Below are 16,759 nucleotides of genomic sequence, written 5' to 3'. Positions count from 1 at the left end.
AAAATTCAACACTCTTCATAATAAAAACTCTCAACAAATAGGTATAGAGAAAATTTACCTCAACAAAATAAAAATTATGTAAGATATGCTAATTAGTACAAATATGTTGATTATTTCACAATATATACATATATCAAAACATCAAGTTATACACCTTAAATATACAAAATTTTATGTTAATGATATCTCAATAAAGTTGAGCTATATCAATTATATCAAACCAAAAATAAAAGTCACATATGAAAATCCCAGAGTTAACATTATACTCACTGATGAAAAACAAAAACCTTTTTCTCTAAGACCAGAAACAAAACAAGGATGTCCTCTCTCAGCACTTCTACTCAACATAGTTCTAGAAGTCACAGACAGAGCAATTAGGCAAGAAAAAGAAATAAAAGGCAGCCAACTGATAAGGAAGAAGTAAGATTATCTGTCTGGAGATGACATGACCTTATAGTAGAAAACCATAAAAACTCCACACACAAAATATTGTTAGAACTAATAAACTCACTAAAGTTGCAGGATACAATATCATCATACAAAATCAGTTGTGTTTCTAACAACAAACTATCCAAAAAGGAAATTAGGAAAACAATCTTATTTATAGTAACAACAAATAGAATAAAACACTTAGAAATAAACTTAACCAAGGAGGCAAAAGCCTCCTTGGACAAAGAAAACTACAACACATTGATTAAAAAAAAAAATTAAAGTATACAAATAAATGGAAAGATGCTACATGTTTATGGATTGGAAGACTTCTTACTGTTAAATTGCCTCTACTAAATAAAGCAATCTACAGATTCAACACTATCTCCATCAAAATCCCAATGACATTTTTTACAGACATAGAAAATCCTAAAATTAATATGGAACCACAAAATCCCTGAATAGCCAAAGCAATAAAAGAAGAACAAAGTTGGAGGCCTCATACTTCCTGATTTCAAAATATATTACAAAGTTATAGTAAACAAAATTGTATGCTACTGACATGCAGACAGAAATAAAGACCAATGGAACAGAATAAATAGCCCAGAAATAAACACACACATTTACAGTCAATTGCTCTTTGACAAGGGTGCCAAGACTACACAATGAGGAAAGGACAGTCTCTTCAACAAATAGTACTGGGAAAACTAGATACCTACATGCAGAAAAAAATGAAATTGTTCCTTATCTTATACCGCACATAAAAGTAAAGTCAAAATGGATTAATGATTTATACTTAAGACCTGAAATTATTTTACTAGGAAAAACCTTCATGACATTGATCTCGGCAATTATTTCTTGGATTTGACACCAAATGCATAGTCAGCAAAAACAAAACCAAGCAAATGTGACTATATCAAACCAAAAAGGATTAAGAAAAACCATCACACAGTGAAAAGGCAACCTATGAAATGGGAGAAGATATTCACAAACCATACATTTGTTAAGGGGTTAATATCCAAAACACATACGGAAATCATATGACGCAAGAGCAAGAAAACAATCCAATTAAAAAATAAGTAAAGGATTGAACAGACATTTCTCCACAGAAGACATACATGTGAACCACAAGCACATTTTTAAAAAATCGACATCACTAATCATCAGGGAAATGCAAATCAAAACCGCAATAAGAACCTCACATCTATTACGATGGCTATTATCAAAAAACAAAAGGTAAGTGTTGGCAAATATGTGGGGAAAAGAGAACACTTGTACACTGTTAATTTTTGGTGGGAATGTAAAATGGTGCAACCACTAGGGAAAACAATATGGAACTTCTTCAGAAAATGAATAATAGAACTACCATATGATCCAGCAATCCCACTTCTAAGTATACCATCAAAGGAAATAAAATCAGAATGTCGAAGAAATATCAGCACCCCCATGTTCATTGCAGCATTGTTCACAATAGCCAAGATAAGGAATCAACCTAAGTGTCCATCAACAGATAAACCAATAAAGAAAATGTAATAATGCATACAATAGAATATTATTCAGCCTTAAAAAGGCAGAAGTCCTGGTCAGGCATGCAGGTTTATGTCTGTAATCCCAACACTTTGGGAGGCCAAGGCGGGTGGATTACTTGAGTTCAGGAGTTCGAGACCAGCCTGAGCAACATAGTGAGACCTTATCTCTACAAAAAAAAAAAAATCAAAAAATTAGCCAGGTGTGGTGGTGCACCCGTTTAGTCTCAACTACTCAGGAGGCTGACGGGGGAGGATCACTTAAGCCTGGGAGGTCAACGCTGCAGCAAACTGTGATTATGCCACTGCACTCCAGCCCGGGTGACAGAGTGAAACTCTGTCTCCAGAAAAGAAAAGGAAAAAAAGAAAAGAGAGGAGAGGAGAGGAGGGGAGGGGAGGGGAAGGGGAGGGGAGGCGAGGGGAGGGGAGGGGAGGGGAGGGGAGGGGAGAGGAGGGGAGAGGAGGGGAGAGGAGGGGAGAGGAGGGGAGAGGAGAAGAGAAGAAAAGAAAGAGAGTAAGAAAGGAATCCTACCATGTGCCACTACATGGATGAGCCTGAAGGACATTATGTTAAGTGACATGTTAGTCGCAGAAGGACAAGCACTGCATGATTCCACTTATATAAGGTATCTAAAATGGTCAAACTCAGAAACAGAGAGTAGAATGGTGGCTTTTAGGGGCTGTGGGGGAGGGGGAAACGTGAAGTTGCTGTTGATTGGGTATAAAGTTAAACCAGATGAGTAAGTTTAGAGATCTGCTGTCCAACACTGCGCCTATAGTTAACATACTGTGTTATGCAATCACAAATTTGTTAAGAGAGTTTACCTCATGTCAAGTGTTCTTACCACAATAAAAATATAAATATGTAAGTAAAAGTAAAATGAAGAAAGATAAAACATTCTTGAGACCCATATTAATTAATTGAGATTAACTGAGAACAATACATAACTAAAAGAGTTTCAAGGTCAAAGGAAAAAGAAAAAGAAAAAGGGAAGTGGGCTTAGCCTCTAAGTTTTAGAGTTTAACAAACACATTGATAATTTCTCCAATTACTCCTAGAATTGTTCTAATTATGAATATAGATTTAGAACAAAGAATGATCTAAAGTTGAGGAACTTTGGGATTAAGTGAAACCTGGATTTGATTCTAGCTTTGCCACTTGCTGGCTGTATAGCCTCAGGCAGGTCCCCTACATTCCCTGACTTTAGTTCTCTAATACATTTTCTCAAACTTGAAACATCTACTTACCTAGTCCTACCGTAGTCTGTCGTGAGCGTTAATGAGTTTATGTGGGGGAAACATCTGTCATGATCCATACATTCATCGATGCCGAATTCAGTGGCAGCTACAATTAAGAAGGCATCCAACGTTGGAAGGAGGATATAAATTCTGGAGACACCGAGGAAGGCAAGTGCTCAATACATGTTTTCTTGGACGGTTCTAGGTATGAATCTCTACTGAGGACTTTGTCTAGACCAGGATGAGAGGCAAAAGCAATGAACCCCAAACCCCACTCTGCCACCCACTCACAATGCAGGCTTGAAGCTAGTCTATTTTCCTAGGCAGAGACAATGTCTTAATCATCTTTTGAATCCTGATGACTATTACATTGGCAGTTTTAATAAATTATATCCATGTAGCAGCAGTAGTTAATAGGGGTAGTAGTAATGGTAGTCATAGTGACTCCGATTTGCTTTTCTAAGCAATATGCTGACTTGCCCTGGCAGCACCATCCAAAAACCACACCTGAGAAACAGTGCAATTTCCTGGCTTCTAAAAATTCTAAACACAATCTCTTTATCTACCTGTATTAATCTGTTTTCTGTTGCTTATAACACAATACCTGAAACTTGGTAATTTATAAGAAAAGGGATTTATTCTTTACAGTTATGGAGGCTGAGAAGTCCAAGGTCAAGAGCTGCATCCAGTGAGAGCCTCCTGGTTGGTGGGAAGTCTCTACAGAGTCCCGAGGCAGCGCAGGGCCTCACATGGTTGGGGGCGCTTAGCATGTCCCTCTGGTCTCTCTTCCTCTTCTTATAAAACCACCAGTCCTACTCCCATGACAACCCACTAATCCACAAATGGATTAATGCATTCAGGAGGGCAGAGCTCTCACGACCTAATCATCTCTCAAATGCACCACCTTTCCATGCTACCACATTATGGATTAAATTTCAATGTGACTTTTGGAGGGGACAGATATTCAAAGCATAGCACTGCCCAATTGGAAAAGAATGTGAGAACACACACACTTCGCCTCTTTAAGTCTGACTTGTCAAAACCCTTACAGCCAGATGTTCAGGGCTACCTAAAATAGCTCCTGATGACGAGCCCAGCAGTGAAGCGGCTTTGGAAATTGTCAGGTTGCCCAGCAAAGAGATTCCTTCAGTCATGGCAAAAGCCCAGTGTTGTTCTCAACCCTTCATCTTGAAATGATTACCTTCCAAGACTCCTAAGTCATGCTAATGAGTTCTTTTTCTGAACGATCTCTATCCTTCAGATCACTGAGCTCTGAAGTCAGGCTCACCCTGAGAACTGTGGATCTTATCATGGTTTCAGTCGTGCTCAAAAAAAAAATGGACCTGAAAAAGAGATAGCAAAAATGGCAAATGACACTATCAAAACTACTTTTCACATTTCAAAGCATGAAAAGCCAGGAGATTTTTCTCACCTCCACATCTCTGTAAAATCTTTGGTCATGTTAAGAGAAAAAAAAAGTAATAACTTTTTAAGGATATTTTTTCTCTGTGACAGCATCTACATAAAACATTAATAACAGCATCTACTTAAAACAAAGAGCAAAGACAGATCGATGTTTGGCTTTGTCTGTGAACATTTGTTAAAAAATTCGAGTAGATCAGCGTTATGATAGAGAGGCAGGAAGGCAGGCACGGATTGGGAATTGGAGTTATCTAGTTCTTGACCCAGACAAACCTGAGACCCATTTTATCAAGTCAGTGAGGCAAAGTACTCCTCACTCAGGTGTGCTACCTTTGGTCAGAAACCCCCACCATGAGAATGTCAGAACTGCAGAGTCCCCTGGCAGTATACTTTATTTTAAAAATTGATTCATTTCTGAAAGTGGAGCTCGACTGTCTCCTGACCTGCTGTCTGTCCTGGTCCTACTTACAGTGTGGTACTAGTTGTTTCTAAAATGTTCCCATTCTAGGGCAACAAAATGACTAGGTAGAGTGGCTCTACAGTAAGGCTCTCTGGCCCCTTAAGTCCAGCCTCCAACAGGCACAGCTGTTTCTTCAGATGTCTAATGCTGATGCCCCTAATGTGGCCTTGAGGATAGACCACAGCTCTTTTTGTATACACAGGGTCCACCCTGGTCCCTCTTGTAACAAGAATAAAACTCAAATACACCCACACGGAGGCTGCAGGACCCCACAGCTCCTGCCCCTGCTGTTGGCTGCTTGCTGCTCTTCCCGGTGAAAATCAAAGTAACTGGGGTGTTGTTGGCCCCATATCTGCCTCCATTTCTCAGGAGTGGCTCACCAACAAGAGCAGAACACTCCATGGCTCCTCTGTGCCCGTAAGTCCTACCCATTGGTCTCGGCCAGGCCAAAGGCAAGTTTCCTGCCCTACAGCTAACACTCTCCCCTAGCAACACTCATTCCCTTCCATGAAAAACTCCATGTCCCTCACACTAGGGGGCCTATTCCCTTCCATGGAAAATTCCATCTCTTCTCACACCAGGGTGTGCACTTGTCCTCAGGACCCCACACAACCATCACAGAATTAGCATCATTAGAATATATTGCCATACATATACATGATCACGTTGTTACAAGACTTACCTGAAAGACCAAAATGTAAAACATAAAAGTACAGTTTCTTTGGAAGAAGAAAGAGGGGTGTCCTCCTCCCTGAGCCCTTTATCTCACAGCAGCACCTACAGGGGCCATGACATGCTTCTTAAAAACCACTGATTTGAGCTCAAATTCTTCATTTTGCTGGTGGAGAAACTGAGACCCAGAGAGGAAAAGGACACCCCAAGAATGCACAGTGGGTTAGTGACAAAGCTGGTGTGGCAGATGGATAGCATTTTCCAAAGCCAGCCACTTCAATACAATCCCATCCCACACACCCTTCCTATAATGTGACATCAACACTCCTCCTCTGGAAGAAGGGCCTATGTTCCCAACCCAGGTAAACAAGATACCTATGCTCAGTAAGACTAACGCTTGAAACCAGTGATTCTCAACAGGGAACAATGTTCCCTCTCCCTTAGGAGACTTTCAGGAATGTCCAGAGACATTTTGTCATCTACTGTCATTTAATGGGTAGAGGTCAGGGATACTATTATATGGCCTGCAGTGCCCAAGAAAGCCCCACCACAAAGGGGCCGGGCGCGGTGGCTCGCGCCTGCAATCCCAGCACTTTGGGAGGCCAAGGCGGGCAGATCACGAGGTCAGGAGTTGGAGACCAGCCCGGCCAATACGGTGAAACTCCGTCTCTACTAAAACTTCAAAAACTAGCCGGGCGTGGCAGAGGGCACCTATAGTCCCAGCTACTCGGGGGACTGAGGAAGAAGAATCACTTGAACCCGGGAGGCGGAGGTTGCAGTGAGCTGAGATCGTGCTACTGCACTCCAGCCTGGGTGATAGAGCAAGACTCCATCTCCAAAAAAAAAAAAAAAAAGGGAATTGCCCACCTCCAATATTAATCGTGCCGAGGCTGAGAAGCCCTGCTTTATATGGTAGCAAAGGATGGGAGAAAACCTCAAGCAGAAGCACGAGGATTCAGGAAGAACATGGATTTCTCCCGGGTGGTTAAGGGACTCATGTTTTTTTCCCAAGCAACAAATGAGCATGTCTCATCCTCCTGCTTCTGAATCAGGTGACAACAATGTATCTACACAGCGGCTTTTCCATTAGAAGTGGGGATTTAGAGCAACAAAGATGTCATGAAAACATAATCAAGAAAAAAGTCAAGTGTATTGATTACATCTTTGTCCCTGAAGACTTCGTGGAGTAAATAAACATGCAAACTTGGATGAATATTCACACAAATTAAAATTTGACTGAATTTTTCTGTCTACTTGCTCAGGATGGCTCTCTAAAATGAATTTCCACTTTGAAGAATTATCTATTTTAAGGCTCTGGAGATATTTTCTCATTACTTTCCAAAACTTATAGCAGATGAAACCCCCTCTAGCAGTCTGTGAGAGTACCAGCCTCATGGCTTTTGCCAGTATTTTTATATTATCTTTAATCTTTGCTTATTTACCAAGAAAAATACTCGCCTTGCTGTTTTAATTGACTTTAATAAGATTAAGCTTGCTTTATTTATTGGCCATTTGTATTTATTCTTCAGTGAAGTTCCTGTTCAGGTCTTTTGCTCATTACTTATTGGAGTTTTAATGTTTTCTTATTGATTGGTGTGAAAATTTTGACATATTAAGTACATGACTCCTTTACCATATCACTATAAATATTTTCTAATTTCGCATTTGTCTTTTGAATTTTTTATGATGTTTCTGTAGTATTGAAGATTTTTTTAAAATTTTATCTAGTCAAATCCATTTAATTCTTTGAAATTTCTCCAATAGAGAGGGAGCTGCTCCTTAAATCATCAGGCATTTTCCTATTTTAACCTCGGTTTTGTGTTTATAGTTTTATAAAAATATAATCACAGAAATATTTAAACAGTCTCAATACAACGTGTTAAGGGAAATAATAAATATACTGGGAGTCATGGAGAATTGAAAATATTATGATAGTGACATTCCTCATCTGCGAATAAGTATATTTTCCCATTTTATGTTTATCTTATGTACTCAGTAGAACTTTTAAATTAAAAACAATTATCAACATCAAAGGCATACAAAAGAGCTTAAAGAATAACACAGGCCAGGCGCAGAGGCTCATGCCTGTAACCCCAACACTTTGAGAGGCTGAGGCAAGTGGATCACTTCGAGCTCAGGAGTTCGAGACCAGCCTGGGAACATGCAGAAACCCTGTCTCTACAAAAATACAAAAATCAGCCAGGCATTGGTGGCTCGCACCTGTAGTTCAAGCTACTTGGGAGGCTGGAGAACTGCTTAAGCCTGGGAAAATGGAGGCCACAGTGAGCTGAGATCGCACTGCTGCACTCCAGCCTGGGCAACAGCTGGAAACCCTGACTCAAAACAAACAACAACAACAAAAAAGAATAACACAGAAAATTCTTCTGTATCTTAGCTTTAAGAAGTAAAATAAGGATGGGCGTGGTGGCTCACACCTGTAATCCCAACACTTTGGGAAGCCAAGGTGGGCAGATCACCTGAGATCAGGAGTTTGGGACCAGCCTGGCCAACATGGTGAAACACTGTCTCTACTAAAAATACAAAAATTAGCTGGGCGTGGTGGTAGGTGCCTGTAATCCCAGCTACTGGGGAAGCTGAGGCAGAATCACTTCAACCTGGGAGGCAGAGGTTGCAGTGAGCCAAGATCACACTATTGCACTCCAGCCTGGGCAACAAGAGTGAAACTCCTTCTCAAAAAAAAAAAAAAAAAAAGTAAAACAATACCAGTACAGGGGAAGGCATCTGTTTCTATTTTTTGGCTGTATCCCCCGCATCCTATCATGAGTAACCACAATCTTGAATTTGTGCTTATCACTTCCATGCATTTTTTTTTCTTTTACTACTTAAATATATATTACTAAGCAAAATGTACTTTCTCATGTTATACACAGAAATATACATACACGTGCACATATATAGACACATACATATAACATTGTCTTCCTTTGTGACTTACTCTTTTTTACCTAATATTAAGTTTGTGAGAGTCATCCACTTTGATGCAGATAACACCAATACATTCTTTCTCACTGATTCATTTTATCTGTTTTGATATATCATCTTGTTAATCGGCATTCAGGCTTTGCACACAATGCTGCTGTTAATATTCTTGGACCTATCTCTCTAAAATATTTTGCAAGCATTAGTCAAAATGTCAAGAAGTTATGTTTAGAACTAGACCTCAATGATTTTATAGTTCATTGTGGATAAAACACTAGGAAAATTGGAAAAAAATCTTATGAATAATGAGGAAGACTAACACCAGATATGAAAATATGTTATAAAGTTACAATGATCAGAACAACTTGATGTTGGTTCAGGAATAGACAGAGCAACAGAATAGCTCCAAAAACTCAAACATACATTCAAGTCCATATGAAAATTTAAGCAATGTTAAAGGAAATGTTTTAAACCAATACAAAAAAGATAATGTAATCAACAGTGTTGTGACAATAGGCCAGACATTTGATAAAACTAAACTGGATTACTACCTTATTCCTGTATAAAAATTAATTAAAACTAGATTGAAGATAAAAACACATGGAAAGAAGAAGGGAGGGAGGGAAGGAAGGAACAAAAGAAGGAAGGAAGGATGGAAGGAAGGATGGAAGGAAGGAAGGATGGAAGGAGGGAAGGAGGGAAGGAAAGAAGGAGGGAAGGAAGGAAGGAAGGATGGGAGGGAGGAAATATCAAGGAAAAAATAATGTATTTATAATCACACAATGAGGAAAAAATTTTAAGCAACTTATATAGACAAGAAGTCACAAAGAAATACAGCAACAAATTACATTTGATAAAAATGAATAACTATAATATAGGGGAACTATAACATGTTATATATTATATAATAGGAGAAAAACAAATATAGTTCTATATAATATAACTATAATAGGGGAAAAACATAAACAAAACCAAAAGACAAATAAAGATCTGTGTGGGAAAAGATTCACAAGTCATATCACAGACACAAGGATAATTTCCTTAATAGACAAATAGCTCTTACAAATATGGAAAACCTTATATCCACATGAGAAAGCCAAGTAATAGATCTCAAGCACCACATACGGATAGAATTAAATGTTCAATAACCATGTAAAGATGCTCAACTGAACTCAGAGTGAAAAAATCCCAATAAATCCTTTCTCACTTGTCAGAATGGCAAGGATTTCATGATGAACAATACCCAGTGTTGGTTGAGGGGATATCAGAAAGCTACTGGTAGAATGTAATTTGACAGAAACTATCTACATTAAAATGCACACACTCTTCAAATCGGCAATTCTACTTTAAGCAATTTATTATATTGGTGAACTGGACAACCACACAAAATTATTTCTACAAAAATGTTCATAGTGCCTTTTTGGTAATAGCAAAAACCCTGAAATAACCTAAATGATTTTTGGTAAGTGATGAGATGAACAGTACAACTGAATACTATGGAATATTCTTTTAAATGACAATACAACAATGATCTATTGTTAAATGTAAAAAGCAAGCTGAGATCAACACATGTGCTGCAGATCCATTCTCCACTCTGGTACCCTGCCCCCTGCCCTGCATCTTAGAGACAGGTCTGTGTCAACCTGCCCTCTGGCCTCCTGTTGGAATCAGCTGCCTGGATGCCCCAGAAGCACATCAGAGAAAGTGAAGGAAAGAGATCCAAGTGTTTATTTCACTGGCTCCCTCACTGCAAGGCTGTCTCATGCTGGCTGTGTGCCCCCAACCAAAAAGCAACATTCATCTCTGCAGAACATTCTCCTTATCCTTCCAGTAACTATTCCTTCCTCTCATTCCTTCAAACTTAGGGCTACACACAGCTCTGCTGCCACAAGCCCCAATTTCCAACTCAATCTTTTGTGAGTCCCCAAAATCCCTTGTAACCAACTAAACTGTCTTTAAATTATCCTAATTCCAACATGCTATTTGTTTCCTATTGGGATCCTGATATATTATGTGTAGTATGATGCCATTTGTGTGATCCCCCCAAAATTTATACACACACACACACACACACATACACACAGAAAAAGCCCAGAAGGATACACAGAAAACGGTATCCTTACATAGTCCTTACCTCTAGGAATGAAGTTGGTTGGTAAAAATTGGAAACAATGAATGTTTTACATTTTACTTTGTATGAATTTGTGCTAATTGAAGTTTTTCAAACAAAATGAACACTTTTTACTTTTAAAATACAGAGAGATATTTAAAGATAGAGAATTACGAATCTGCCCCTCCACCTTTAGTCTCCAAACAATTATTTGAGGCAGAGTGACTTTGAAGAGCCATACCTTTTCATAATAAGCACCTCTATTTGAACAACTCCTGCTCTAATAACTACCTCTATTAGGCATACAAGCCCTTGAGCCTTGTAGCCTGTTCCAGCTGCTCTCCTCCACTCCACACAGACAGTAGAAGTTGAAAAGATAGGAGTGTTTGCTTTGTCTTATCTGATACAAAAGTTTTGAAGTTTGGCATTGAACAACCAGAAGTCTGATCATGGAATATCTAACATATCCACAACAACAAAAAAGTCCGTTGAGCAGAATAGGACCTAGTGTTTCTCAGAATCAATGGCAAACCATGCAAACCAGTGCGCCCTTTCTGCTGATAACGTGCCGTTTTAGTCATGCTAATTTGAAGGAGGCTGAAATCTAAAGGATACAAGGGAAATCCGCCTATATAAAATTTTTGTGAAGGTGTCTCTCCCAGGGTTTGACTTGGACTGGGACTTGGCGACAGAAACACAAGTTGTGTTCCAATAACATCAGAGGCTGATTCTTGGCTGTCTAGTAACCAAGTCCCATCTGAAGTCTGAGGTGATTTCCATGTCACTGCGGCATTGAGCTATCAGCTACCTTCATCATTGCTGACTGAGCCCATAGTCGAGTGCCTGGAGACCTTCCTTCAAAAGGCCCCTCACCATAACGTGGGCTGGCAGAATATCTCTGGCTGCCAGTACAATACTGATGTTCAAGGCCAACAACTGTGCAGGCAGCTGTCTGTCTGAATGTCTCTCTTGCAACTTCATTTCTTCTCAGTCTGTTTCATGGAGGAATGGAGCAATATTTCACAACAGCTTAGAGTTTTCAACTGGAGCAGCTAGGATTGTTGCATCATAATTCAAACAAGCAAGAATGACACTAAACAATCATATTTATGGTATATGACCAAATTATACAGACACACTTCTATGTTTGTCCATCAAGATGTTTCTCTCTTCTATATGTTGTTTCAAGGTTTACACCACTGGGATCCTGTATTAGTCCATTTTCACACTGCTATAAAGAACTACCTGAGACTGGGTCATTTTTAAAGAAAAGAGGTTAAATTGACTCACAGTTCCATATGGCTGGGGAGGCCTCAGGAAACTTACAATCATGGCGGAAGGTGAAGAGGAAGCAAGGCACGTCTTACATGGCAGCAGGAAAGAGTGGGGAACTGCTACATACTTTTAAACCATCAGATCTTGTGAGAACTCACTCACTATCACAAGAACAGCATGGGGGAAACTGCCCCCATAATCCAATCACCTCCCACCAGGTCCCTCCCTCAACTCGTGGGAATTATAATTCAAGATGAGGTGGGGGCACAGAGACAAACTATATCAGATCCTGATATTCCGCTCATATACAGTTCAACAGTTCAGTTCAACAAATTTCCTTGGCATGAATCCTCTGTGTCAGTCATTTGCTGGGCACTGAGAATAGAGTGACAAATGAGACACCATGCTTTCCATCGAAGAGATTATTGTTCAGTTGGGAACACAGAAAAGCAAGCAAGTAAATGCAGCCCATTGTGTTTCATGTAATAGAGGGAGATGTGAACTACTGATGTAATAATGAAGCATGGGATTCATTTAGGATGGGAAGGGAAACCCAAGAAGGCTTCTTTCTTTTCTTTCTTTCTTTTTTTTTTTTTTTTTTGAGATGGGGTCTCGCTCTGTTGCCTAGGCTAGAGTGCAGTGGCACGATCTCAGCTCACTGCAACCTCCGCCTCAAGGGTTCAAGTGATTCTCCTGCCTCAGCCTCCTGAGTAGCTGGGATTATAGGCACGCACCACCACGCCTGGCTAATTTTTGTATTTTTAGTAGAGATGGGGTTTCACCATATTGGTCAGGCTGGTCTCGAACTCCTGACCTTGTGATCTGCCCGCCTCAGCCTCCCAAAATGCTGGGATTACAGGCATGAGCCACCACGCCTGGCCCAAGAAGGCTTCTTCTAAGAAGGAGGTCTCTGAATCATGATTTTGAAGGTTACACAGGTGTTTTCAAAGTATACTAGAGGAGAAAAGGCATTTTGGATGTAGGGCCAAGCAAATGCAAAGCCCCAAGGTGTGGTAGGACTTGCTGAGGTTTAATGCTCAGAGCACAGGGTGTCAGTAGATAATTTGTGTTCCATAACACAGAGTTGAATTTTATCCTGCAGGCAATGGGAAGTCCTAGAAAGATTTCAAGCAAGGAAGTAACAAGGTCAAATGTCAGTTTCCCTGTGGTGGCTGGTATGGGAATTGACTTAATGGGGGTATCAGTATTACTATTATAAACATAATGGGCATATCAATAAAGCTAGCACAACAGAGGTCTCCCTAGTAGCTCCTTCTTTTACTGCTAGAAATAAATAACATTTTGTCCTGCATCCATCCTTTCTTCGAGAAAGTTCAAAGAAACTTGTTGACTTTGTCACTTTAATCTTTTTCAACATCTCTGAGAGAGAAGGTGAGAAAGGAAGCGCTTCCATTTGGCACTCGCAAAGACCTTTCAGCCTGGTGTGCGTGGATTAAGCACAAAGACGACTTTGATCTCCGTCAATTTCACCCACTGTCTTCTGGGGAAAAGGACCCTATCTCTGAACCTCCTGGATTGAGATAGAATTTGAAGATCTAGATCTGAGATGCAGACTGCCAGTCTGTAGTGAAACACTTCCACATAATGTGCTTGGCACTGTAAAAAAATTTCGACTGTACAGAAGAAAATATAAAAACAGATATAAAAATCAGTAGTTGGTCCATAACACAGATGACGACTTTTATCATTTGGATGTATTTCTTTCTGGTCTTCTTGATCACATAACAAAATCGGGATCAAAGAGAATATACAATTTTATATACCAGTAAATTTCAATCCTCCTGGAGGTGAAGTGAGACATGAGAAAATGTGCATCACATAAGGGGTGAAAAAAGCAGAATGAACTGCAATTTGATATGATGATCAAGCTCTGCAAAATAGAAAACTGAGTGAAGGTCATCTCCACCATCACTTTTCTAATCTCCCCTCAAGTAGGAAAAGTGCAATGCAGTTTTAAGTTGTTGGACTGACTAGGTGACCTCAGAATCCTCTCCAAATCCTGGAAAATCTGACTATAAAACTCTGTAAAATGATAAAGTACCAGATTAATCTCAAAGGCTTTAACTCTGACCAAGCTTGGTTCTTCTGAAAAGTAGGAATATGAAATTTCATCCCAGACTGGGATGAAATAAGAAACCTATCTGAGCCACTAACTAGTCGTGTGGGCTTCATCCAAACAATTAACTATTCTCAGCCTCAGTTTCACCACCTACAAAGCAGGATATGATATTTCCTTTCTCATAAATGTTGGGGAATTTAAAAGAGATCATAAGTAAGAATGTCACCATCATCATTATCACTTTCAGGTCCCTAAGAGCCAAGCAGAAGCCACCACTCCTTTCTGAGGTCTCAGCTGGGATCTGCCAGGGCCACCTTTCCTCCTCCTTTCCAAGGACACAGGGCCTCATGGTGCTCACTGCTAACCCAAACCTCTTGCCATCACCCCTGCTGTTACTTCTGAAGTAGCAGAGCCTGAGTTATGACACACTCAATTCCTGAAGCTCTTCTCTTTATGAAAGAGCTCTAGGTTCCATTTTATCTGATCTGTCCAACCCATTCCCACGATGTTCTTGGAAGATGTCCCCTTTCCTCCCCTGGGTTTCTGCAGCCCGTGGATTGGTCCTCCTTGTGCCACTCACCTTCCTGTGTTGCAATTCTCTTACACATCTTAACCTCCTAGCAGGCGGTTAGCACTTTAAGGGCAGGACTGTGTCTTCGTTGTCTCCGTGGAGCTAGTTTATAGCTCCAAAGGCCAGGCACAGAGTACATAACTAATAAGTACTTACAAATAAAATGATGTTTACAGTAATTCAAACTTATTTGGCATGATTTTTTACAACCATTATATTGACAAATAAGCCGTGCTTTTCTTACTATTGTTTGACTTTGATATAGAATAAAGAATAGCAGCCTACAATCTGACCTTATAGGTTCAAAAATATGAGAAGGCAAAGGAGAACAAGCCCCACTCTCATCCCATGAGCCAGACCATCTTCCCCAGAAGCAAGTCCCATCATACCATGAACACCACAGCCATGTTCCATCCAAGAAAGAGAACAGGGATTCCTCCTTCAACATTAGTAGAAGACTCATGGCTGAAAGAAGACAGTCCTTTCTCCTCCAGAACTCCAGAATCATGATGGTCAATTGTGCCCCTTTAAGCCCAAGAGTTCACATGCACCTAGAGATAAGGTATTAAATCTGAACTGAAGAAGACAAGGTCTCAGTCCTAGAGATTCAACCTCAGAGCCACAGCCATCCCTAAATACTTTCACGTGCCAGTTATACTCCTGTATCTCTCCAGAAACATTGTCCTTGTTTGACCAACACTTGAAGCTCTCCCCAGTCTGGGCAAGAAAGAGGGCTGAAAGATGATTATTCTGGTTATCTATTACTGAATAACAAATCACTCCAAAACTCAGTGACTTTTAAAAAAACAACCATTTGACTATATCTCACAATTTATGGATCAAGAACTTGAGCAAGGCTCAGCTGGGTAAGTTTTCTGCTCCATAAGCCATCAACTGAAATCACTCAGGGAAATTCAGCTGGTGGATGGGTTAGTTTGGAAGACCCGACAGCTTCACTCCCATGTCTGGCACCCTGGTGGGGGTGGCTGGAAGCTTGGGCTCAGCTGAACTGTCGGACTGAAGAGTCCACCTGTGACCTTTCAGCATGACAGTTTCAGGATAGTCACACTTCCACCTGGGGGGATGGAGCTCTCAGAAAGAAAATTCAAATATCCGGGAAGTACAAGCTTTCAATTTCTTAGGAGCCATAACAGCATCCCTTCCAAACATTCTTCTGTTGGTCACAAAGCCCACCCTTATCCAAATGGTTGAGAAACAAACCCAGCCCTTGATGGACAGCTGCCAAGGAATTTACAGCCGCTTTTCAACCTCTAGATAAAAATGGGCCACCATGCAGAGGCAGCTGACTCTTTTTCCTGAATTATTTCTGTCTCTTGGTGGTCTTCTCACACATATGCCCAAGATCCGTCAATCAACCAGTTACCTCTGGCTCAAGCAAAGCAAAAACCTTTTTCCTTGTGACCCAAACAATCCCTGGTCTCACCAGACTGAAGGTTGCAATGGGGTCCTATTAACTTTAATTTAGGATTTTGACTTGGTGCTATCCCTACCCATATCATTGTTAACTCCTCACTCTTCACTATAAGTCTCCCTAAGCTACTTCTGGGGGTTTCAGGAGGCAACTCCAAGGAGGTATGCCCAAGACGGTGTGCTCAGGAGAAACTAAACTCAGGTCGTTTATGGATCTCCTCACTCTTCATGAGATCCTCCACCTAGATATAAATATAGAGATGTCTCATATACCATACTTATACATTTACTTACTATGATTTTATAAGAACAGTCCAGTGTATCCAGCCAGAGCCTCCAACTCAACAGTCAACAGTCCACTGGCTATCCCAATGCCCACGACCTCTTCATCCAAAGGCATTGCGCAAGAATACCATTCTGGAAAGAGCTGCTCACAAGGCAGCCACATCCTTCTCCAGACTTTTTTCACTAGAAAGAGATGCCCCAGCATCCCAGGAACCTCTCCCTCTTCCTTATCGTGTGTAATTATGGTCAGGGGTCTCTCCCTCTTAAACCCAGAGCCTGTAAGATGACTGCCCTTAGTTCGCTGGTCAACCCAGGTGTG

The sequence above is a fragment of the Pan paniscus genome, chromosome 12 (assembly GCF_029289425.2).
Source record: "Pan paniscus chromosome 12, NHGRI_mPanPan1-v2.0_pri, whole genome shotgun sequence".
Classification (NCBI taxonomy): Eukaryota; Metazoa; Chordata; class Mammalia; order Primates; family Hominidae; genus Pan; species Pan paniscus.
This window is presented reverse-complemented; position numbering follows the sequence as displayed.